The 25,958-nt window shown below is 46.4% G+C and overlaps 1 pseudogene; it reads left to right on the top strand.

The window, feature by feature from the left end:
• Window positions 1–11,826: 11,826 nt before the first annotated feature.
• LOC141080337 (serine/threonine-protein kinase TAO1-B-like) overlaps window positions 11,827–25,958 on the top strand; it is a 94,843-nt pseudogene continuing 80,711 nt past the window's right edge.

The raw sequence follows: 25,958 nt of genomic DNA, 5'->3' as shown, positions 1-25,958 counted from the left end.
CTGGTTGTGTTTTATGCAAAGTATTTCACCTTTTAACAAAAGTTGTGTACATTGTTAGGAAATCACCAACAATAAACACAACTTTTTAGGTGAAATACTTTGCTTCAAACACAAACAGGAACACAACTGTGGCAAAAAGCTAAAATTTACCCACAGTTATATACCTAGTTTTGAATACCATTTTACCTTTTAAATACCCTGTATTTAACCTTTTTGGCCGCAGAAAGAAATGACAGACAACCAGTGTAAAATAATTTAACTTTTATTGAAAAATGTTTTTGTTTTTTTTGTAAACTGTTTTTAAATTTTAATAAACTTTTTTAATAAAGCTTTGAAACCATAAAACTGGTCATTTTTATTAAAATACACACATATTATAAATCTGTGTAGTGTGGGGTGGAAATACTGCTGGAGGGGCTGCGGGACACTTCGACACTGGGAGTGTGGAGAGAGGACTGGGATCGTGGTGGGGAAGGAACAGTTAGAGGTGAAGGTGTGGAAAAAGCTACAGAATGGGTGGACATGTGGGAGGCAGAAGAGGTGGTGGGCGGTGGAGTGGAGGGTTGGGCAGGGACTGTAGGAGCAGATGATGTTGATGGCAAGTTGTATGGGGAAGGAGTTTGGTAGGGGGAAGGAGTTTGGTATGGGGCAGGTTGCTGAAAGTGGGGAGATGTCTGGTACTGGGGAGGTTGCTGGTACTGGGGAGGTTGCTGGTACTGGGGAGGTGGAATGTATGTAAAAGGCTGGGGAGGATGGAAAGTGGCTGGAGGGGGTGCAGGTGGAGGAACTACTGGGGTGGGAAGAGGAGGTTGGGAGGTAACGTGCTGGAGAGCACCGTGGCATGAATGCATTACATGCATCTGCTGGGTAGGAGATAGCGTTTCCATGCGCTCCACAACAGACCTGAAAAAGGTGTGGTTTGGCGAAGATCTTGCTTCTGAATGCATGGTTTGCAGAAGTGTCTTCACCTCCAGAATGCTGGAGTTGATCTGCTGATAGCCTGCGGAGATTTGCTCTGACAAGACTTTTAGACAGTTCTGGAAAGATGCATTCAGATGCAAGAACTCTGGCGCATAAGTCTTTTCCTGACCCCTCTGCCGCTGCCGCCCAGTACCCCCGCAGGTGTACTAGAGGTGGCAGGGGCAGAAGGGTGGGGTAAAGGGAAAGCGATCTCCTCACCAGCAGCTTCATGTAATGTAGGCGGCCACGATGCTCCTGTGCTGGTGGATGGGACAGAGGGGTCGAATGTGTGGGAAGGCTGTGAAGGTGCAGATGTACCGGGGTGGTCGAAGTGTCCCTCGGTGCCGGTCTCCTCAGGGATCGCCTCAGAAGGGTCCAACCGTGCAGGCTCCCGAGTGCTGCTCACCGTGCTGTAGAATAAAGAGAAAAAAAACAAAATAGTGACATGGTATGGCCCTGGCTGAAAAAAAAAAGTTACATCTAAACATTTTTTTTTCACATGTGGTGTGTAATATTTACCTTCTGGTGACCATTGTATCCCGGAGGAACGACAGGGCTTGTGCGTACTTGTACTTGCTCCTGCGTCCTCCAGATCCACTCGGGGCCCGCATCTCTTTATTGAACTCCTTCTTGAAACGATCCCTCACAGACCGCCACCGCTTCACAATTCTGTCCCCTGAAACGAGAAAGGAGTGGTTAGTATACAACATCAGTGTTTCCCAAACTCAAGTCCTCATGGTCCCCAGGGGTCATGTTTTCAGGATTTCCATAGTAAATAGAAATCCTGAACACATGATCCGTGGGGACCACGAGGACTGTTGTTCGGGAAACACTGGTTTACATCAAGCAACCGGTACTGTATATACTTACGCTCTTTAATCTGGGCCCGAGCATCGAGGTCCTCCCAGCGGTCCACAAGGATCGAACAGATTTCCTCCCAGAGTCTTCGGGTAACGATCAGGTCAGCGTGGCGGCGGTCAGCCATATTCCAGAGCGGCTCCCTTTCTCTGACGAGATCGATGAGGTGGTCCACATCGATTCCTCCATCCTCACCGTCAGTCGGGAGCACGCTGTGAAGGCTGTTAAAGAAAAAGACAAAAATAACACAATTAGGCTCCACAAAAGAAATGAAATAAAAAGTGCAAAAAAACAAAGCAAAAATATTTATACTTACACGCTAGTGACCGCCGCGTTGCTGTCGCCGACAACCCTGGGAGGCACTGCGAGGACCTCTTGGCCGAGCACCAGATTGGGAAGACTAGAGAAGAAAACAATAAATGTACCCCCAGGGGAAGAGTCTTGAGGAGATCATTTGCATATTCCCAGTGCCTTCTGGGATAAGTGAAGAGTCTCCGCGAGCTCAACGATCACTGGGTTTTGGCGGTTGCAGCTGAAAAGAGGAAATCGGAAAAACCGAGCGCCTATCGGCGCGCGAAATTTGGCTCATCTTTCATCGTTTTTAAGAAATCTCAAGATGGAAGAGGCCAGGAGCCATTTGGTGAGCTGCATTTCTTGCTACATGTTCACAGATTTACCAGTGGAAAAGCCAAACTTCACATGCCACAAATGCAAGCTTGTGTCCCTGTTGGAGGAAAAGTTGCAAAATCTCGAAGAGAGGTTAGCTACGTTGAAGATCATTAAGGAAGGTGAAGAGTTCTTGGACAGAGCAGAATTATCTCTTCATGTTACAGAAAGAGAAGAAATTCAAAGTGCACCTGAAGAAACAGAGGAATGGAGACATGTGACCCAGAGAAGCAGGAGGATCAGGAGGCAGTCAGCACCCATACTGCTCAGAAACCAGTACCAGGCTCTCACGCAGGAAAACGATGAAGAAATACATCAGGATAAGACTTTGCCAACAAACAGCAACCTTGTACGCCCTCAGAGTCCTCCTGGATGGAGAAAGAAAAATGTTGTGAAGAAGAAACGGAGAGTGGTGGTCATGGGGGATTCCCTGCTGAGAGGAACAGAGGCCGCTATCTGCAGACCGGATATAACTACAAGAGAAATGTGCTGTCTTCCAGGTGCAAAAATTAAAGATGTGTCTGACAGGATATCAGGACTCTTCAGACCTACAGATGACTACCCATTCCTGCTACTACATGTGGGGACAAATGACACCGCAAGAAACGACCTGGAAATCATCTGCAGAGACTTTGAAGACTTAGGCAAGAAAGTGAAAGAACTGGGAGCGCAGGTGGTCTTCTCTTCCATCCTCCCAGTGGATGGCCATGGAACAAGGAGGTGGAATAAGATTCTGCAGGTGAACAACTGGCTACGTCGATGGTGCCGTCAGCAACAATTTGGATTTCTGGATCACGGAGTGAACTACTTATACGATGGACTACTTGCTAGAGATGGGGTGCACCTTACGAAGACTGGAAAGCATGTATTTGGAAGTCGCCTTGCTACACTTGTAAGGAGAGCTTTAAACTAGAACAACATGGGAAGGGAAGCAAAAGACCAGAAAAAGCCATACACCTGACAAATGCTATTGAGAACTCTGCTATTAGAAGTGGAAAGGAAGAACAAAGATGAAAGAATCTAATTAATAAAAATATTGGAGAAAGAGAAACCAATCACAAACTAAAATGTTTCTATACTAATGCACAAAGCATGGGCAACAAACAAGGAGAATTGGAACTACTAACACAGGAAAAGAAATATGATGTAATTGGAATCACTGAAACTTGGTGGGACAATACACATGATTGGAATACAAGACTAGAAGGATACAACTTATTTGCAAGAAACAGACTTGATAAACGAGGAGGGGGTGTCGCATTGTATGTTCGAAACGCGTATATCTGCACAGAGATTGAAGCTTCAGAGACTGGGAGTTCTGTGGAAACTGTTTGGGTAAGAATACAAGGACAGAACAATGGAAAGGACACCATTGTAGGCATTTACTACAGGCCGCCTGTGCAAGCCGAAGATATAGATGAACTCTTTATGCATCAGATGGCCAAGTTCTCCAAAAAATATGACATAGTTGTCATGGGAGATTTCAACTATCCAGACATTTGTTGGGAATCTCTCTCAGGCAAAACTAACAGGTCAAGGAAATTCTTATCCTCTCTTGCTGACAACTTTATCTTCCAAAAGGTAAGGGAGAAAGCAAGGGGAACTGCTACCTTGGATCTAATCCTTATAAACAGGGAGGAAATGGTTGAGGAGGTAAAAGTGGCTGGGACCCTAGGAGGTAGCGACCATGCTATTTTAGAATTTTGGATAACTAGAGGTGGAAGACCTGTGAAGACTCAGACGTCAAGGTTAGATTTCAGAAAGGCAGATTTTAAGGGATTCAGAAAGAGAATTGGAGGGATCCAATGGCTGGATATCCTTAAAGACAAAAATGTCCAGGAAGGATGGGAAATCTTGAAAAATGAAATTCTCAAAGCACAGTTGTTAACAATTCCGAAAAGAGGGAAGAATAGGAAGCATTTAAGGAAACCAGGATGGATGAACACAGAACTTAAGCACATGCTAAAAAGGAAGAAAAAAATGTTTATAAAATGGAAAGAGGGAGGCATATCTAAAGAAGAATATAATGCTGTCTGCAGAACCTGCAGGGCACAAATCAGATTAGCTAAAGCTGAAAATGATCTGAGGCTTGCAAGAGATGTCAAAAGCAATAATAAAGGATTTTGGGGATATGTCAAAAGTAAAAGAAAAGTCAAAGATGCTATAGGATTTTTACAGGATGAAAATGATGAAATGGTAAGACAGGATGTTGAGAAGGCTGAACTTTTAAATTCCTATTTTGCATCTGTTTTCTCTCAGAAAGGAAATGCAACATCAACTGTTATTCACTGTCCTATTAAGGGAATAGAAGAATCCAGGATATCTATAAACAGAAAGATAGTGAGGAAACACTTAGCTAACCTAAATGAATTCAAGTCTCCAGGTCCAGATGAATTACACCCCAGAGTACTGAAGGAGATAGCAGAAGAAATTTTTGAACCCCTCTCCATAATCTTTGAAAATTCTTGGAGAACAGGAGAAGTGCCAGAAGACTGGAGAAGAGCAAATGTTGTTCCTATCTTCAAAAAGGGGAAGAAGGTGGACCCAGGCAACTATAGGCCGGTGAGTCTGACTTCTATACCAGGAAAGATCTTTGAACAAATTATTAAACAACATGTATGTCAATACCTGGATAAGAATGAAGTGATTAAACAGAGTCAGCATGGGTTTGTAACTAATAAGTCATGTCAGACTAACTTAATTTCCTTCTATGACGGTATCACTGATTGGGTGGATCAAGGAAATGCTGTAGATATAGTATATCTTGACTTCAGCAAAGCATTTGACAAAGTCTCTCATACAATCCTTATTGAAAAAATGACTAAGTATGGAATGGACAAGGCAACTGTTAGGTGGATTCATAACTGGCTTAGTGATCGGACCCAAAGAGTGGTCGTAAATGGCTGCACATCCAGTTGGAAGAATGTCTCAAGTGGGGTACCACAGGGCTCTGTCCTGGGCCCTGTATTGTTCAACATCTTTATCAACGATTTAGATGAAGGAATTGAGGGTAAACTGATTAAATTTGCTGATGACACAAAGCTAGGAGGGATAGCTAATACTAGAGAAGAGAGAGAGAGGATTCAAAAAGATTTAAATAAACTGGAGAAGTGGGCAGCAACTAACAGAATGGTTTTTAACAGGGAGAAATGCAAAGTACTACATCTGGGCAATAAAAATGAAAAAAGCATATATAGAATGGGAGGAATAGGGCTAAGTGACAGCACATGTGAAAAAGACTTGGGTATACTAATAGATCACAGACTGAATATGAGTCAACAGTGTGATGCAGCAGCAAAAAAGGCAAATGCAATTCTAGGATGTATTAACAGAAGCATACAGTCTAGATCACGTGAAGTCATTATTTCCCTCTACTCCTCTTTGGTCAGACCTCATCTGGAATATTGTGTCCAGTTTTGGGCACCACATTTTAAAAAAGACATCAACAAACTGGAGCAAGTTCAGAAAAGAGCGACCAGAATGGTGACCGGTCTGCAAACCCTGTCTTATGAGGAAAGGTTGCAGGATTTGGGAATGTTTAGTTTGCAAAAGAGAAGACTGAGAGGAGACTTAATCGCTGTCTACAAATATCTAAAGGGCTGTCACATTGTAGAAGGATCAACTTTATTCTCATTTGCACAAGGAAAGACTAGAAGCAATGGGATGAAACTGAATGGGAAGAGACACAGATTAGATATTAGAAAAAACTTTTTGACAGTTAGAGTGATCAATGAGTGGAACAGGCTGCCACGAGAAGTGGTGAGTTCTCCTTCAATGGAAGTCTTCAAACAGAGGCTGGACAGACATCTGACTGGGATGATTTAGCGAATACTGCTTTGAGCAGGGGGTTGGACCAGATGGCCCAGGAGGTCCCTTCCAACTCTACGATTCTATGAAATGTTATGTCTTTGGATGTAGGCATTTGTTTGCTGTGTGTGGTCTGCAGAACATTGTTTTCTATGTGTTGTGTGTAGTGTGATGTTGTGTTTCTGTGTTTGATGCCAAAAACTTACCAATTGTGAGCCCACTCCAGGTGTCTGTCCACCCCTTCCTTCTTCTTCTGGGAGCTCCTCTTCATCTTGTGATTCCTGTTTTGAAATAAAAGGCAATGAATAGATATATATTACAGAGATGATGGATTTTGGAAATAAAAACTTACCGTCAAACGCTGACGATGCGAGGGAGGGCTCCCAGAAGAAGATGTGCTGTCCTGTTGATGGCCAGACTCCATGGCTGTGGGTATTGCTGCTGCTGTTGCTGCTGCCAGTGATGCCATTTCTGCTGCTGCTGCTGCATCTCTTGGGCGGCTGTTGAATAAAGAGAAACAAAGGGCCAATGAATATCTTGATATTCCATGGCCCTAGTTTGGAGGAATGGGGGATTTGATAATTACCGTCTCTCATCTGCTGCTGGACTCCCCTCCCGTTGTTCAGCATGCTGCTCCATTTGGGGTGGTGGTGGTGCTGATGGTGCTGCTGCAGTGGTCTCCTGCCTTCTCCTGCGCCTGGTTGCTGTCTTGGGTGGCATGTTGGGTGTGGCTGAGGGTCCCACTGTCTTGCTTTTATATATGTCTTGTGGGCAGAGCTACTTAGCATGCTCAGACCAAAAAAAAACGGATCCGGCCACCGGATCCGGCTTTCGCCGGATCAGGCGCATTGCGGCGCTCATAGGCTTTCATTGTGTGAAAAAGCCGGACGCGCCGGATCCGGCGTGTCCGGCTTTTTCTCCGGAGACAAAAAACATTACAGTAGCCGTTTTTTCCAGACGCCGGATTGAGACACATTGCCGGATCCGGCGAAAACCGGATGAAACGCATGGCCATCCGTCGCGATCCGGCGCAAATGCAAGTCAATGGGGGGGAAACCAATGCAATGCCGGATCCGGTTTTTGTCAAAAGCGCCGAATCGCGCCTGACGGCGAAAACCTGATGTGTGAAAGAGGCCTAAGCTGAACCCTCCACCCAGTGAGTTGTCAAACCACCAAAGCCCACACAGTAATGACAGACAGGGAGAACTTAAACCACACCGCGCCGCAAACACACAGGACAATACTGTAATGAATCATAGAGTTGGAAGGGACCTCCTGGGCCATCTGGTCCAACCCCCTGCTCAAAGCAGGATTCGCTAAATCATCCCAGTCAGATGTCTGTCCAGCCTCATAGAATCATAGAATCGTAGAGTTGGAAGGGACCTCCTGGGCCATCTGGTCCAACCCCCTAATGTGAACAGGGCAAAACAAAGCACAAATATAGGAAGGCGAAAAGGTAACAACGGATCATACGACACCAGATATGAATTTCTCTCTCCAACACCACCTCTCCAGACCGGAACCACTTGGCATAAAACACAAGCTATAATCGGCGACGCCCACCGGCCAGCACGACTATTTAAAGACCGTGGGCGTGACCAAACCTCCCACCTGATCTCCAGCTAGATTAACCCCCGATAACCTGAGTAAAATCAAGCCGGCGCCACTGAGGCTATAGTGGACGGAGATGGAACTACCGCTGCCGGCCGGACGCTGTGGTGTGAATAGCGTCCGACATGACAACTATGATCCTGTACGGTCAGACACAGCCATTACACAGCACACAGCAGGGGCACATTTATAAGATTATCTCAGCACAGGAACATTTTATTTAAGCACATCCAATTGTGGAACTTATTATTCCAAGATCTGTTAAAGGGATTGTCCATTACTAGGACAACCGATAACATAATAAATCTTGTAGTCGCCTCCCTTGCTGGCACCATTCCAGCGGGGGCTGTGATGCGATGTTGTGACGTGACACCGGCTGCCCAGTCAGTGCTGGCATCACTGTCTCCGCCTTCAAACAAACTGAACATGAAGAGGTCAGAGATCAGCTGCAGCCCGGACTTCCTCTTCATATTCAGTTTGTCTGTAGGTGGAGACAGTGACGCCAGCACTGATTGGACGCGGGGCATCAAGTGTCATTCCACTGAATCACAGCCCCGGGACTGCGAGTGCGGACACCGCGGGAACGGAGTCAGCATGGGAGGTGAGTATAGGCTTTATTAAGTTATCGGGGCATAACATTTAGTTTAAGAAAGGGTTGTCCTAGTAGTCCACAATCCCTTTTAAAGGGGACTTGTCGTCAGTTTTGGCCGATACGAGTTACGCCACATCATTTTATAATGCTATTTATATCTGCCCCCAACCCGACCTGCAATAGAAGAAAGATAACTTTTCTTATACTCAGCTGCGGGGAGGTCCAGTCCGATGGGTGTCTCTCTTCTTGGGCTGGCGCCACCCATCTTCATATTCTTGTGGTGCCCTCCTTCTTGGGACGCGTCATCCACACGAATCTACATCATCCACACAATCTTCTCGGCATCGCGCTCCTGCGCAGGTGTACTTCTCTGCCTCGACTAGAAAACCACAATCAAGTAACTATCAGATGGGTATACTTAGTTGCTCCACCATAACAAAAAAACCTATAAACTTTCAGAAATTCTCCTACTTTCATAGGCTGAATGTATATACATATAGCCAGATACTTAACTAACATCACCTAAGATAGGTTATAAAGACAATATATACTGTCCCAACTGGAAGGTATAGCACCATAGACCCTCTTACATACGTTCACGTTGCCTTATTTTGGGAAACAGTGTTGTCGTCTTTAAGATGCTAAAATCCTCATTGGCCACTCAGTTTTTTTCTTTTTTGGTTGGGTGGTGATAGGTTATGTTTTCATTCTTGTTTTGCCTTCATTCCAACAGGACTAATTTTATATTATAGAATTACTGTTTTTATCCATATGTTAAGAGGGTCTATGGTGCTATACCTTCCTGTTGGGACAGTATATATTGTCTTTATAATCTATCTTAGGTGATGTTAATTAAGTATCTGGCTATACATATATTCAGTCTATCAAGGTAGGAGAATTTGAGGCTATCTGCCCACGTTAGCGTTTTTAAACGCTCAGAAAATCGGACTCCTTCCCAGAAACCGCGCGTTTTTTGCGTGATTTTTGCACAAAAAACGAGCGTTTTTGATGCGGTTTTTTCCGCGCGGTTTCTGAGAACATTGGAAATTGGCTAAAAACGCGGCGCTATGCGGAAATTAATGAGCATGCTGCGTTTTTAGCCACTAAGCGTTTTCTGAGCGTTTAAAAACGCATGCATTGGCACAAAATGCATTAAATTTAATGGGAAGCTTCTTTTAAGCGTTTCTGCAGCGTCTGCTCAAACGCTGCGGAAACGCTTACAAAAAGGCAACGTGGGCACACAGCCTGAAAGTTTATGGTTTTTTTCTGCCTCGACTAGGGCAGCGTAAAGTACTGCAGTGCGCAATACGGGCTCTTGCCTTTCCCGGTGCCTGCGCACTGCAGTACTTTGCTCTGCCCTCAACAGGGCAGATAAGTACACCTGCGCAGGAGCGTGATGCCGAGGAGATTGTGTAGATGACGCAGGGACAAATCATCCACATGAAGCAAGCAGGAGGACCGCATCGCAAGAAGATGGGAGGCGCCGGACCAAGACCTGCAATGCCCATTGGACTGGACCACCGTGCAGGTGAGTGTAATAAAAGTTATTTTTCTTCTCTTACAGGTTGGGTTGGGGACAGATATACAGCATTATAAAATGATACAGATAAGCCCTGAAAGTAATGTGTGCAAAACTGTAAAGCGCAGCGGAATATGTTGGCGCTATATAAATTAGATTATTATTATTCACATTGGAAAAAACAGGTGACAGGTTCCCTTTAAGTAAAATGTACGAATATTTTACTCGTGGGACAACACCTTTATGTGCAATGGAAAGATTTCTCTTTGCATGACTACAGCTTCACTGTGTGAACAAGGCCAATACCATAAAGGGGTTACACATACATCACAAAGAGTTTTCTCTCTCTGCACTTGTTAGATGTACAGTGTATGCAACGCCTGCCGCACATGCAGTAGATGGGTCTAGCCAGTGTAATCTGTGTACAATGAATACCGCCATGTGCAGGACCATGATCTAAATATGCGCCTCATTAGGGGGATGAAGCCTCGGACAGTGTCTCATCAGCAGATGGAGGGTGTGATGCATTGTGGGATTTGAACAGTCCGTTTTTTAACAATGTTCTTTTTGTAAGACTCTGATGCTCCTCAAAAGATGGAACAGCATGACATCACCGTCACAGTTCATCCAAGCAGCATTCCTTCAGTCGCATGGCGAGCTCCCCCGGCTGCTTCCTTACTTGCCTGTTGGTTAATCTTTGTCCTGAGCAATGTATTGTGTTCTCATGTAAGCGGTACTTTTATTATTACTCCATTCAAAATGCTTCAACCACAACTATAATATTGCATATTTCCAAAAAATTTCCACCATCTATATAATGTATTTGTATAAAAGTGTCAATCTGATAGTCCGTGTTTTTTTTTTTTTTTTTTTAAATATCTGTTTCTTTTTAATTCTTCTCATGCTGTTCTATTGTTAATACGTGTTTGGTCTATTTTGTAATATGAACGGCATTGCAGAGTGCTTCTCTGGGCTCTCCCTCTGTGAGCCAGAAAGGCCTTTTGTTCTATATATGAATGCCCGCCGTGCTGCTGCTTGGCTAGTCGGACATCAGCTGATTGCCGCGCCAGATTCCATTTTCAGAGGTTGCTTGTAATGAGGCAGCACCTTTCTATTTCAAAATCTCCCTGCAGCCATTCTTATTAACTTATAAATGTCCATGGTGTCTGTATGTTAATTAGACTGGTTGAATTTTTGCTAAGACTTGAGAGTAGAACGGTCTTTCTAATGACCCAATTAGAACAGCCGATATCGGGGAAAGAGCATTTGTAGGAACGCTCGTTCCCATTTACCACCCATCTAAATAGGGCAACAAATTCTCAAACAGTGAGCAAAATGCTTGTTGGTCAATTTTTAAATTAGTCGTGGATAGCGTCTGCTTCATCCATTGAGGACACTAGTTAACATTAAAAGCGGCATATATTCACCTCCCACAGCGGCACTGTTCCCAGAGAGTGACCTGACTCGTGTCGCGCTCCGGCTGCAGCCAATGAGCAGCTGCTCTTCATCTGCAGCCTTCACTATTTTGTCAGAGTAGATGTCTGCCCTGAAGGATGTCCGATGGAACAGTGTTGCTATTGGATATGGAGATATGCTGCTTTTATTTTAAAGGGGTTGTCCGGTATTCATAAGTCTGCAGTCACAGAGTAACTGCAGACTTGTCGATTTGGACTGGAAAACCCCTGTAATTAGGGTTCTGAATTGATAAAGCTGGGGTTGTCCACTAGTTTGAAATCTTTTAAAAAGCAATTATTGATACTTGTGAAAGCAGGACATGTGCTGCCAGTAATCTGATATTCTATACTCACAGAGCGATCATATTAACAATCGTTAGGCCAGATAACTGCTGCCGATCAGTTTGTATTTAGCCAGAGTTGACCGGCCTTGGTAGTGTCATGTAAACCAACCATAAGACTGGATTGACAGGCTCAATTGAAAATGTTTTCTTCTTGCATTTGTGTTGCTATTCATTCTTATTTTCTCCCAAAAATGCAGCTGGCTCCTGGTATGTTTTTTTTTTTTTGGGCCAGATATATTTTGTGGCAGATGACAAAACGCTTGAAAATCATGTTTTTAAAGTTATTGCAAAATGCCTCCAAAAATGCAATAATAAATTCTTTGAAAGCATGATGTATATTAGAAATATTTACAAGTGCCGAAAACATTTTATTCCCTCTGGTGATATGTTGTTTGCACAATTTCTCCAACCAAAACTTGCCTAACATCACTGGGAAGAGCTGAAAAGATATGTGCAAATGTTAAAGGGCTATTCCCCATCTTCTGCAAACATTCCATAAATGTTTGGAAATATCTTTTTAAGGAAGGAAAAGGGGAGCCTTTAATGAGTGGGGTCTGATGAATGCAGTTTCTCCCCAGAATGAGAGCTACCTAATCATACCGGACCATTTTTTTTTTTCCTGATGCGTCATTTGAATGGGACGACCTCTTGTATCGTTCTACATAATGTTTCTTTGAATCAAATTGTATTTTGCATGACGCCTATTAGTTTGCGCAGCTTTCGTTATTTGTATATCCCTTGGTAGTTTTATTTATTGGTGTTTTTTCTTTCAGTTCCACATGCTAAAGAGGCCACGTTCACACAGATGAGCCAGGAGCAGTGGCGGCAGTGTAATCCTAGATAGTCAGACGGCAGACTGCTCAAGCAGGATGCCGTCAACAAGTCGAGCTGGAAGCCTGAAAGACCCAGAGGTTGCAGATCTCTTCTTCAGAGATGACCCTGAAAAGCTTTTCACCGACCTCCGAGAAATTGGTCATGGGAGTTTCGGAGCCGTTTATTTTGTAAGTTTTTCTTCATTATTATTACTTTTGACGATTCGTGCAAATATTGGAAGAGAATCCTGTTTTTATTTTTTTATGTATTTATTTTGTAATGGCTGTATTTAAAAGGAATCGGTCACCAGGTTTTTGCTACCACATCTGAGAGCAGCATAATATAGTGGCAGAGACCCTGATTCCAACTTTGTCACTTACTTAATATCACTGTTTTCTCTGCTGGAGTTCTACCAGTTCTCTGAATGCTGAGCTCTGTATTACCCTGCCCACATCACTGATTGACAGCTTTCTGTCCATGTACTGTGCACATAGTGTTGCCAATCACTGGTGGGGGGTAGGGCATATAGAGCTCACGATTATGGAGGAGTACCTGGCAGCAGGATTACTAGTCCTCAAGTGATAAAATCACTGTTTTATCAGCAGGAGATTATCAAAACTACAGCAAGTAGCTCAGTAACTGACACATTGCTTGAATCAGGGTCTCTGTCTCTATATCATGCTGTTTCAGATTAAGTGGCAAACTGGTGATAGAATCCCTTTAATATCTGATCTATATTGCTGTGGCCTAGTTGCAACACCTGTGATTATATATTTGATGTTTAGTAGAGGTTTATTATGGTGGCCATGCACCGTAGGGCTAATGCACATGACTGCATAGCAGATGTGTTTTCGTCCATGTATCAGCCACAGGTCCCAACCTGACCATGGAACCCTAATCCTGAGCGAACCGCATCATAGTCATATATAAGGTTGGTAGCCCAGGTCTAGAGATCTGTTGTCAGACCATGACTTGCGACAAATACATAAATACTTTCGATATGCATTTTTGTGAATCAGCCCTTAAAGGGAACCTTTCAGCAGGATTGTTCTGAGTAACCTACAGACACTGTCAGGTTGGCGCTGTTATACTGATTAAAATGATACCTTGGTTGCTGAAATCTGTCTTGTGGTTGTTTTCGATTTTCGCTCCCCTTATTCCCAGAGCCATAATTTTTTTTTTTTTTTTTCCATCACTATGGCCATGTGAGGGCTTATTTTTTGCAGGACGAGTTTTACTTTTGAACGAGATCATAGGTTTTGGCATGTCGTGTACTCAAAAATGGGAAAAAAAATTCCAAGTGGGGTGAAATTGCAAAAAAAAAGTGCAATCCCACACGTTTTTTGTTTGGTTTTTCTGCTAGGTTCACTAAATCTGACCTGCCCTTATGATTCTCCAGGTCATTACGAGTTCATAGACCCCAAACATGTCTAGGTTCTTTTATTCTCTAAGTAATGTAAACAAAAATTCCAAACTTTGCTAAAAAAAAAAAAAAATTTGCACCATTTTCCTGAGACCCGTAGCGTCTCCATTTTTCGTGATCTCGGGCTGGGTGATGGCTTATTTTTTGCGCGCTGAGCTGACATTTTTATTTATACCATTTTGGTGCAGATACAATCTTTTGATCGCCCGTTATTACATTTTAATGCAATTTCGCAGTGACCAAAAAAACGTATTTCTGGCGTTTAGATTTTTTTCTCGCTATGCTGTTTAACGATTAGATTAAATCTTTCATTTTATAGATTGGGTGATTCCGAACGCGGCGATACCTAATGTGTGTCTGTGATTTTTTTTTTTTTTTTTTTTAAATATTTTTAAAACTATTTTTTATTACTTTTAGCGTGCTTCAATAGCCTCCATGGGAGACTAGAAGCTGCCATAGGTCGATCGGCTCTGCTACATAGAGGCGATACTCAGATAACCTGTATTTAGTAGAATTACTGCATTGCTATGAGCGCAGACCACAGGGCGGCGCTCATAGCAATCTGGCATCAACAACCATAGAGGTCTCTAGGAGATCTCTGGTTGTTATGCCGATGCACCGATGACCCCCGATCACGTGACGGGGGTGAGCGCATTTCCAGCCGGATAGCCAGGAGTGCTTATTAAATGCCGCTGTCAGTTTGACAGCGGCATTTAACTAGTTAATAAGCGCAGGTGGATTCCTTGTTTTGGTTTAAAAATACTGATGTAAAACACTGACAGTGTGAACGTGGCCTAAAGGTTTCATCTGGCAAAAGGCAACTCAACTCACTAGGTGCCGAATACTTTATTTCTAATGTTTCTGCAACGGAGAGGCGAAATTATTTAAAAAAAGAAAAAAAAAATCTGTTTCAGTCCGCTCTGCTGCCTCTATTACATCGTGTGTCCAGTTTAATGCGAGATATCTGGTGACTGGTCAGAAATGGTCATAAATAAGAAGCACGGTAAGCCAAAGTCTTCTGTATGGCCGTGGCAGCCGGAGAGCACTTGTTCTGCTGAGCAGTGTTTGTCATACATGAAGCATGTTGGCCACACACTCACGCCCGGACGGCCCATGATTCATTCTTTATTGCTTTGTTCAGGGTGAATAATTGTCCAGCATGACATGGGTGGGAGTGGCTGTTCCCAGCGTATACTTACTGCTGCCATTGCTGCAGGAATTCATCTGTAACACAAGAGGAATGGGAGCTCAAAACTATTACTGTCTATTTTTCTCTTTCCAAGAAATCAGTATGTTAAACTTGTATTGGTTATGATGTTAGCGGATGTTTGAGGCTCGCACTGTTCCACATGTCCAGTGTTCAGATTGTGGTGTAGCGCTTATTCAGCCGTAATGTTCTTCAGCCCTAAGGCTATATTCACACCGCATAAAGCGATGTAAGCTCAATAAGGAATAGATGAGTTAAAAACTGGTGGAACCCAGGTGGGAAAGTAGAAAGTAAATCTGTTAACTGATCCCCATAGACTTAAATGGCCAAGTCTGATTTGCAAAATGGCTGAGAATAGGGCAGGCTCTGAGTCTCGCGGACTGGAGACGTCAAGTTCCGCTGTAAATAAGGATTGGTGTAAGGATCAGTGAAACTCTACGGGTATGTGCACATGACATATTTTTCAGTCAAATCATGTTGCAAAAACTGCCAGGAAAAAAAAAAAGCTCAAAAGCTTGAACATATGAAGTCCCATTTATTCTGAATAAATGTTACCAAAAAAATGCTGGCAGCCAAAATATTGAGAAAGCGTTTAGGCAACAACTAAAAAACGGACAGATTTCTTACTCTTAAAAGATACAAAACAAACCCCCTCCATTCACCTGCCTCAAAAGACATCGATACACACTATGGGTCTGTGAGCGGTCTGTTTAGGAAATGGACAGCACCTGGACTTGTGTAACAGACTTGTGCTCTTCTTTGTTTTTGTTTTATTAGACCACACGCTGATCCATTCGCCCCAATTCATCAAAGCGTTTATGCCTGAATTCTGGCATAAATCAATTTGTAAAGTCCAAAATTTTTGCACAATGTGACTTTTGGTGTATACTTGGGGGCAGGCGGGTCTCCTGGCAAAAAATATTCTTTCAGTTAAAAACCTCTTGTTCCATAGCACTTGATTCGGTTACAGTTCCCTGAAGGTTTATACCAGATATCCTCTCAATCAACACGGTTACCGCCTGCTCTATTTTGGCCTGTACACTGCGTGATCTCCCTGGTCTTTTATGGACAGTGCCTTTATGACCCTGTAAAACTCCTAATTAAAAGGGAGAAAATAAGGAGATTAGAGACAATTGTCCAGAGTTCATCTTTAGGTGCTCGTCTATAAGATTAATTATATGGCCCCCTCTAGTGGACAAATGTATGTATTGTAATTGTTCACAGCTTGAGGGTTCAACTACAGGATGGATGAATGACACTATGTAGCATCCTGCATTGTTTCTTCGTCTTGGAAAATCTGGAAGAATGATGGAAATAATTGGTGCTAGCAATATTTGGGCATTAAAGCACTTGGCACTCTTAAGCTCAGATATGATTACAGAGGTCACAACTTCTCACAGATTGTTGTCCTCTCCTGGAAAATGTTAGAGTCTTTAAATACCTATTCTTCTTCCTTGTATACCACATAGAATAGAAGCCAATGGCTGATCATCGTATTTCTGTGGGTCACTGGTAATAAACGGCAATCCTTTAATTGCTCAATCGTTTTCACAACATGGGAGGGGAAGGTATGGATGAGTGTGTACTACTTTTAGTAAACTTGTATATTTTATAGCTATAAGAAAGCCTTGTGACACGTGCTGCTTCATGTCCTGGTTTTATTTGTATCCTAGGCACATGATGTGCGCACCAATGAAGTGGTGGCCATCAAGAAAATGTCCTACAGTGGGAAACAGTCGAACGAGGTAAGTAGAAGTTCAAGGTACAGTCGGCTTCTCCTGTCATACTCTACCTCCGTAGCTGCCTCCAATAAGGGTTTATTCCCAGCACATTGAAGTAATGGTGCTTCTCATTTTGGATACGTCATCACTTTATGATCAAGTGAGGCTTGACCTCTGGGACCCACCTTATCCCTGAAAATGAAGAGGTCACAACCTTAACTGGTATTTGGGCTAGAATCGCTTCGGATATCTGTAGAGGTGACGTATCCAGTCCTGCTCACCTCTTTCTACAGAAATAAGTGAAGCCACAATAGCCTTTTAAAGGACGTGTAAGTAGGAAAGGTGTATGATACTGACTGCTCATGCACATGACTCGGCAGATATCTGAAGATGTGGCATCACAAGCCCCGCTTCACTTCAGGTAAACCACTCTAAGTGTATGTTCACACCACTTCTCTTTCTAGCTGTCAAATATGCTTTTTTTCTTTCAAGCAGAAGACTCTTCTGCAATCGCTTCTTTTCTCTCTTTTTTTTTTTTTTTGTAAACCTAGAGTCGTATCACACTTGTTTGTTTTTAGAGGGTTTTTTGTTATAATTTTTGTAGCTCTTTTAAGGGCCTGTCACACTAAGCGATATCGCTAGCAATATCGCTATAACGTCACTGGTTTTTGTAACGTTATAGCGATATTGCTAGCGATATCACTATGTCTGATACTTACCTCCGACCGCTCCCTCGCTGGTTATCGCTGATCGCGCGAGAACATCCTGGACCGTTTCTCGTCGGCCGCTTCCTGTGGCGCCGACGAGCGACGCGTGGACACGGGCGGGAGGACGTCAGGATCGCCTCGTCTGATAGGTAAGTAACGACCGCCGACCCCTGCGATGTCGCTGGTGAGATCTGCCTGTGTGACAGCTCACTAGCGACCACTTAGCGATGCACCAGCGATCCTGACCGCATCATATCGCTGGTCGGGATCGCTGGTGCATCGCTAAGTGTGACAGTACCTTTAGTAACATCTTTTTCTGCTCCATGGGTTTTCGGTGTTTTTTTTTAAGAAAAAATGGTGTCAAAATGCTCAGACACCTCTGCAAGGGAAGCAAAAGGGAAGGCTAAAAAGGCACAAAGTATTGAGCCTCTTTCCTGATGAAATGAATGGACATTTTTGCTTATTTTTAAACTCTTGAGTCTTGACCTATGTTGAAGTGTTTAGAAGACATTCCAAAGCCTGAATATCAAGTCGTTTTCCCATACAAATTAATAGTATTATTCTTTTGATTTTCTCTTTGGCGCTGTTTGCGCAATATTATTTTTTTTTGTAGCAGTCTTTTTTTTGTTTGTCTTACACCCCAGCCACCTTCTTTGCAGAGAACTCCTGCCGTTCCTCATTGACTTGGAATTCTTTCTTTAGGACCATGTTGTCTGTGTATCTATATAAAAGAGGTTATGTCACTCCAACCATATTACACAGCATTGTGATGGAGAATACAGTGCCTTATGGAGCCGCCTTACTGCACTTATGGTGTTCTCATGTGTCCATAAAATGGAGCCATATAAACGCCGTAAGCAGAGTGCGCTGTCTACATAGGTGTCCATTTGGACCTAAGCCTGAGATGCTGGCTGTGACCTCTGGTGTAACTAGCAACACAGTCTATGGGGTTACAATAGTCATTGTTGCATGTATTTTCCACTTCTGCCTTATACGGATGATGTGTGTTCATCCCTCTTTTAATAAGTTATGCTTGACACGTCTTCATCTGATTAAATTAGTGCCCCCCTGACCTCTACAGCAAATGACTGAATAGGTGAATATTTTAAATATACTTTTTCGGTAGCATCTCATTCTAACTTCACATGTTACCTTAAGTAGTTGGAGAAAGCCCCTGCTTCTCCAGACCAGTCATTCATTATCCCTAAGCACACATAACGTTTTTCTTTCCCTCTCCTACAGAAATGGCAGGATATCGTGAAAGAAGTGAAATTTCTTCAAAGGATAAAACATCCGAATAGTATAGAATATAAAGGCTGCTATCTGAGGGAGCACACGGCATGGGTGAGGAGCCTTTCTTCCCAGTGTTTCTTTTTCATGATGTCGTCTTTATTTTTCTGTTCATGAATAAAATAATTCTGTCTTACTCTGTCGCCTCATTGGGGGACACAGAACCATGGGTGTTATGCTGCTGTCCACTAGGAGGCGACACTATGCATAATCTGAAAAAGATTAACTATGGCTCCTCTGCAGTATACACCCCTGGACGGCGTCAGCCTCCAGTTTTTGCTTAGGTTTGCTTAGGAGGCACACCTAAAGATCTTTTTCTTTTTTTCGGTTTTTTTCCTGACGGACTACAGATGAAGAAAAGTGGGTCTCCTGCGAGACCCCCTGCATGGCTCCTTCCTCGGCCCCTATTATAGGGTGCCCGGTTGAAGTTGAGGTGGCTATTCCCCATGTCGCTCCTCCCCCAGTCGCTCGGGTACTGGTTCGAAGTAGAGACCCCCCTCCTTCCCCCATTCCCTTGGGTTCTGGGTTGAGGTCGAGGCAAGGATGAAGCCTGCTGATGTTGACAGCAGCACCCTCCCTAATCCCCCTCTGGCGGCATTAGGTTGAGACCCCTCAGGTAGGGCCTGTACAAGGCAGCATTCTGCGGCTCCAAAGCCAGGGACCTCCAGCCCAGCTGCGGGCTCCTGTAGGGGCCGGGGGGAGAGTGCACGCAGGCATAGCACACACAGACACAGGGCTCCTGCGCCCCTGTCTCTGCGGCAGCGCCAGCTCCATAGCACCTCAGGGGGGACCCCTCACAGGGCCCCGCTCCTGTTACTAGCCCCACCGCTATCCTGCCTTTTAGATCCGGGGGGTCTGGTTCAGATCCGACCCCCTCCCGGACATCCGTGCCGGCCTGGAGCCCTTCTGGGCATCAGACTTCAAATTTAGACCGCGGCTTCGGCCCAGCAGAAGTCGCCGCTTCCTCCCCGCCCCCTGGATGACAAATATGACATCTTCCAGTGTCATAGAAGGGGCAGATCGAGACAGGGGGCGTTTTTACATAGCTCTGTGCGCCCTTTTCAGCTCTCCACCCCCTTCCTCTTCCTCCTCGTCCTCTCAGCGGCCATTTCTGGGTCAGAATTGCTGCAGGAGAAGGCATTGTGACATCAGCAGCACGTCAGCCAGTGTCCGGGGGGGCACAGGACTGTGAATCTACGGCGCTGGACCTAGGGGCACACTGGTGGGGTAAGATCACAGCTGGGTTTTCTTACTCGGCTGTGAATCCATATTCCCTATAAGGCGCCCCGATAGGTTTCCTCTGCATAGCCACCCCTGTAGGGCCCTCTGCATAGCCAGCCCTTCTGCACTCGGTGCACTATGCCAGGCTCAAGGTACAAGAGAACCAGGCAGGACTGCTTTTATGCATTCTGCACAGCCTGCAAAACCACTCTCCCCAGTGGCAGCACGTGCCCACACTGCCGGGATTGTATCCAAAATACTGGGTCAGAACCCCAAGAGGCTCCTACCAATGCTTCAGCGTCTGCTACCACGCCGGAATGGGCTACTCAAATGTCGGTCTATGACGCAGTCCATAGATAACCTGACCTCCACATTACTCCAGGCTCTGCAGGGTCATGTCTTGGCTATGAGCGTTACCCAGCAAAGGGACAGCTCCACTCAGGGACAGGCCGTTTCTGGCTCTCCCAGACGTAAGCGGACCCGCAGGTCGCGTTCATCTGCGTCATCCCATAGCACACGGTCATCTAGGGAGAGACACCGTAGTTCCAGGTCACCTAGACCGTCCCCTACTAGGGACAGACAACACAGATCTCCACAGCGAACACAGGAGACCTCCGCCCCAGTTCGCCCACCAGAATCATAGAATCGTAGAGTTGGAAGGGACCTCCTGGGCCATCTGGTCCAACCCCCTGCTCAAAGCAGGATTCGCTAAATCATCCCAGTGAGATGTCTGTCCAGCCTCTGTTTGAAGACTTCCATTGAAGGAGAACTCGCCACTTCTCGTGGCAGCTTGTTCCACTCATTGATCACTCTAACTGTCAAAAAGTTTTTTCTAATATCTAATCTGTCTCTCCTCCACCAGGGAACGACTCAGCGATACGCAGGATTCAGAAGGCATCTGTGACTCCGACTCAGACAACGAAGCGGAGAGGTCTCTGGTCCCCGGTGTAACGCAGGGGGTACCTAAGATAGAGAGTGGACCCTCTGGATCGCGGATCCGGAGCCCCAGGGTCGAGCACACCAGGTGAAGACCGACCCCTATACAGGGATCGTTTGGGGCAGGACCACAGAGGACGGAGGCGCGACAGCCGGAACCAAGAGGGACGGCTCCACGGACAGAAGGAGAGGGGAGGCAATGGTACGTGGGAGGACCTAGACGGGCAGAAGGAGGAGGACAGCACCGGAGATGGAAGACAGTGCACAGGCAGGCTGGGAGGGAAGGACGCAGGAGACAGGGAGCGACAGGGAGTGTCAGGCGGAACGAGGAAAGCTACAGTAGAACTGTAGAGGCCAGAGAGTGCAGGAAAACTACACGATCGTCAGGCGTCCTCCTAACTGCGAGGACGCCTGAAGTACAGCAGCCCCCGGATGCTCGTCACCAAAACCCGCCCCTCGGCGCCGCCCATCGCAGGGGAGACCAGGCCCGCCCTCAGCGCCGCCCATCATGGGAGAGAGAGGAAAGACGGCGGTGAGCGCGAACCAGGGGGCGGGAAGGAGGAGCCGAGGAGAAGAGGAACTGACGGCGGGCACGTGACCGAGCGGGAGCGCGCAGGTGAGGGGATGCCGCAGCGGCCGCCGCAGCGAAAGGGGCATCGGCGGGCATAACCGCCGATGTCACAGTACCTCCCCCCTTACGGCGTCCCTTAGCGAGATTGGCCAAAAACTTTTTTAGAATGCGAGGGGCGTTGATATTCTCCCGGGGCTCCCAGGACCTCTCCTCGGGACCAAAACCCACCCAATCGATAAGAAAAAGGGTCTTACCCCGGGCTTTTTTCATAGCCAAGATGTCCTTGACCTCGAAGACGTTATCAGAGATGGCAGGAGGAGGAACGATGGAAACAGGTTGGAACCGGTTCAGGACTACGGGTTTCAGGAGCGAGACATGGAAGGCGTTGGGCACCCGGAGCGAAGCAGGCAACTTTAGTTTGTAAGCCACGGCATTAATACGTCCAATCACCTCAAACGGTCCAATGTACCGAGGACTCAGCTTGTAAGAGGGAACTCTCAGACGGATATGTCGAGTTGAAAGCCAGACCTTGTCACCAGGATGGTACGGGGGTACGTCCTTCCGTCTCTTGTCTGCATGCTTCTTGATTCGGTCGTTGGCACTTTTGAGCGCATCCCGGGTCTCTCTCCAAATCTGCGAGAATTTTTTAGCAAGAGAATCAGCTGCGGGTACCTCGGTAGAGGTAGAAAAAGGCAATGGAATATTTGGGTTCTGACCGGTTACCACAAAAAAAGGTGACCTGGTGGTAGATTCACTGGGATGATTATTGTGTGAGAATTCCGCCCAAGGTAAGAGCGCAACCCAGTCGTCTTGATGAGCGTTGGTAAAATGACGTAGGAAGGTGGTTAACCCCTGATTAATTCGTTCCACTTGCCCGTTGGTCTGAGGATGATATGCGGAGGAAAAGTCGAGAGATATACCCATAAGCCGGCAAAGTGCCCTCCAGAAGCGGGAGGTGAACTGGACCCCCCGATCCGACAGAATCCGTTGAGGAAGACCATGCAGCCTGAAGACCTGGTGGATGAAGATCTCAGCCAACTTTGGGGCGGACGGTAGTCCCGATAAGGGAATAAAATGGGCCATCTTAGAAAAGCGATCTGCCACGACTAAGATGGTGGTACATCCGGCCGAGCGGGGCAAATCGGTCACAAAGTCCATGGCGATCTGTTGCCAGGGGGCTTCAGGAACTGGCAACGGATGAAGAAGACCGGCGGGCAAGGTCCTAGCCACCTTGTTCTGGGCACAGATTGTGCAAGAGGCCACGTAGTCCATCACATCCTGGCGAAGCGTAGGCCACCAATAATACCGGGAAAGCAGGAAGAGAGTCTTCTTGGTCCCCACGTGTCCAGCAATTTTGGAGGAATGTCCCCAGCACAACACCTCTTTACGTTTGCCTGGAGGGACGAAGGTCTTACCGGGCGGAGGGGTAGCAAAATTCACAGGAGCCACGGTGATCATCCTGGAAGGCTCGATGATACAGGATGGGATTTCGTCCCTCTCTGAAGACTGCAACGACCTGGAAAGGGCATCGGCCTTGATGTTCCTATTACCCGGTCGGAAGTGAAGTTGGAAGTCAAAGCGGGAAAAAAACAAGGCCCACCTGGCTTGTCGGGCATTGAGCCTTTGGGCGGATTGCAGATAGGCCAGGTTTTTGTGGTCTGTGAGGATGGTAAAGGGATGGACAGCTCCCTCGAGTAAATACCGCCATTCAGTTAAGGCCATCTTAATGGCCAGTAATTCACGGTCTCCAATGGAGTAGTTGCACTCCGCCGGTGAAAAGATTTTAGAGAAAAAACCGCATGGAACCAGCCGTCCGGACGAAGCCTGCTGGGACAAGACCGCCCCAGCTCCAGTGGAGGAGGCATCCACTTCCAGGACAAAGGGTCTGCTGGCCACAGGTCGATGCAAAATGGGTGCTGAGGCAAAAGAACGTTTCAGAGTTTGGAAAGCTTCCTCCGCTTCAGGGGACCAGCTGTTGGTCTTCGTTCCTTTACGGGTCAGGTTCGTGATGGGTTTGGTAACCGTGGAAAAGTGAGGCACAAACTGGCGGTAATAGTTTGCGAACCCAAGAAACCGCTGGATGGCCTTAATCCCCACAGGACGAGGCCACTTGAGAACCGCATCGAGTTTTTCGGGATCCATGCTTAGACCGGAGTCGGAAACGACATATCCCAAGAAGGGTAGTGACGACTGCTCAAAAAGGCATTTCTCGATCTTGGCGTAGAGTTGGTTCTCTCGGAGACGATGCAAGACCAAGCGTACACTCTTGCGATGAGAAGGCAGATCGGGGGAGAAAACGAGGATGTCGTCCAGGTAGATGACAACACAAGAATAGAGTAGATCCCGGAATACCTCATTGATAAATTCTTGGAACACAGCGGGGGCATTGCAAAGGCCAAATGGCATGACTAGATATTCATAATGCCCGTCACGAGTATTGAAGGCCGTTTTCCACTCGTCCCCAGCACGGATTCGGACCAAATTGTAGGCTCCCCGCAGGTCTAACTTCGTGAAGATCCGGGCTCCTCTCAACCGGTCAAAAAGCTCCGGAATCAACGGAAGAGGGTAACGATTCTTGATGGTGATTTTGTTCAGGCCCCGGTAATCAATGCAAGGCCGCAGTGATCCATCTTTCTTCCGGACGAAGAAAAAACCCGCGCCTGCAGGAGAGGAAGACTTTCGGATAAACCCCTTGGAGAGGTTTTCGTGGATATATTCCGTCATGGCAGTGGTCTCGGCTGGAGAGAGAGGGTATGTTCTACCTCTGGGAGGAATCGCTCCAGGCATCAGGTCGATGGGGCAGTCATAAGACCGGTGCGGTGGCAGGGAATCCGCCTCTCTTTTGCAGAAAACATCAGCATAAGCGTGATATGGCACAGGAAGACCAGGGAGGTCTGTAGGCTTGCGCTGAGGCTGGGGACGAACCAGGTTACGTAAACAGCTTGCATGGCAGGCGTGCCCCCAGCGCAGGATCTCTCCGGAGCGCCAATCGATAACAGGCTCATGCCGCCTGAGCCAAGGTAGCCCCAAAAGAATGGCGTGGGACAACTGAGGCAAGACATAAAAGGCAATCCTTTCAGAGTGGAGGGCGCCAACTTGCAGGTTTACTTCAGTGGTTACCGAGGTGACGAGCCCAGGAAGAGGTTTGCCGTCAACGGAGGTGATTGCTCGAGGATTACTTAGGACGACCACGGGAATCTGGAGCCTGTCCACCTCCTCCTGGTGGATGAAGTTGCCTGCCGCGCCCGAGTCCACATACGCCTCCACAGAGCTACGCCCCCGTCCTGAAATAAGCAGAGCTGAAACAGTAAGTGGAAGAGAGGGGGTAGAATCACCTAGGGGGCCCTCTCCTACCTGGCCTAGGCGGATGCGTTTCCCGGTCTCTCAGGACAAGTGCGTATGAAGTGGTTGGCACCTCCACAATAGAGACAGAGTCCCTTGGACAATCTCTCCCTACGCCGTTGTTCAGACAACTTGATGCGATCAACTTGCATGGGCTCAGGAGCGGTGTTACTAGGAGGGGCAACGGTGCGCGGAATAGGAGCTTGGTATAACCTAAAGGACCTCTTCTCCCTAGCCGACTCTCGGGCGCGCTCCTGAAAACGCAGATCAATACGAGTAGCCAAGGAGATGAGATCCTCCAGGGTGGTAGGGAGGTCACGCCCGGCCAACTCGTCTTTGATTTTACCAGAAAGTCCTCTCCAAAACGCACCAACCAGGGCTTCATTATTCCACCCCAGCTCCGAGGACAATGTCCGAAAACGGATGGCGTATTGCCCTACCGTAAGGGACCCCTGGCAGAGGTTAAAAAGGGCCTCAGTGGAGGAAGCAAGGCGTCCAGGTTCATCGAAAACCTTGCGAAATGTCTCCAAAAAACACTGGATGTTGGTCACCACAGGGTCATCCCTCTCCCATAATGGATTCACCCAAGCCAACGCCTCCCCCTCAAGGTGGGAGATTATAAAGGCCACTTTAGCACGGTCCGTAGGATACTGTTGGGGCGAAAGATCAAAGTGCAACCTGCACTGATTTAAAAATCCCCTACACAATTTTGGGTCCCCACAGTACCTGGGTGGTTTACCGAGACGGGGAGGGGGAGTAGAGACGGTGTCCCGGGCTAGGGTGGAAGCGGCCGTGGAGGACTGCAAAGAAAGCAGCCTATCATCCACGGAGGCCATATACCCCAAAATGTGAGACTGAGCATCGCGCTGTTGTGCGAGCTCCTGCTGGAGACTGACTAATAGGGGTGCGTGTGCTG

This window comes from Dendrobates tinctorius, unplaced genomic scaffold (assembly GCF_039654945.1).
Source record: "Dendrobates tinctorius isolate UK_male_01 unplaced genomic scaffold, ASM3965494v1 ptg000016l, whole genome shotgun sequence".
Taxonomy (NCBI): Eukaryota; Metazoa; Chordata; class Amphibia; order Anura; family Dendrobatidae; genus Dendrobates; species Dendrobates tinctorius.
The sequence above is the reverse complement of the archived record's forward strand: the minus strand, read 5'-3'. Positions and strand labels throughout refer to the sequence as shown.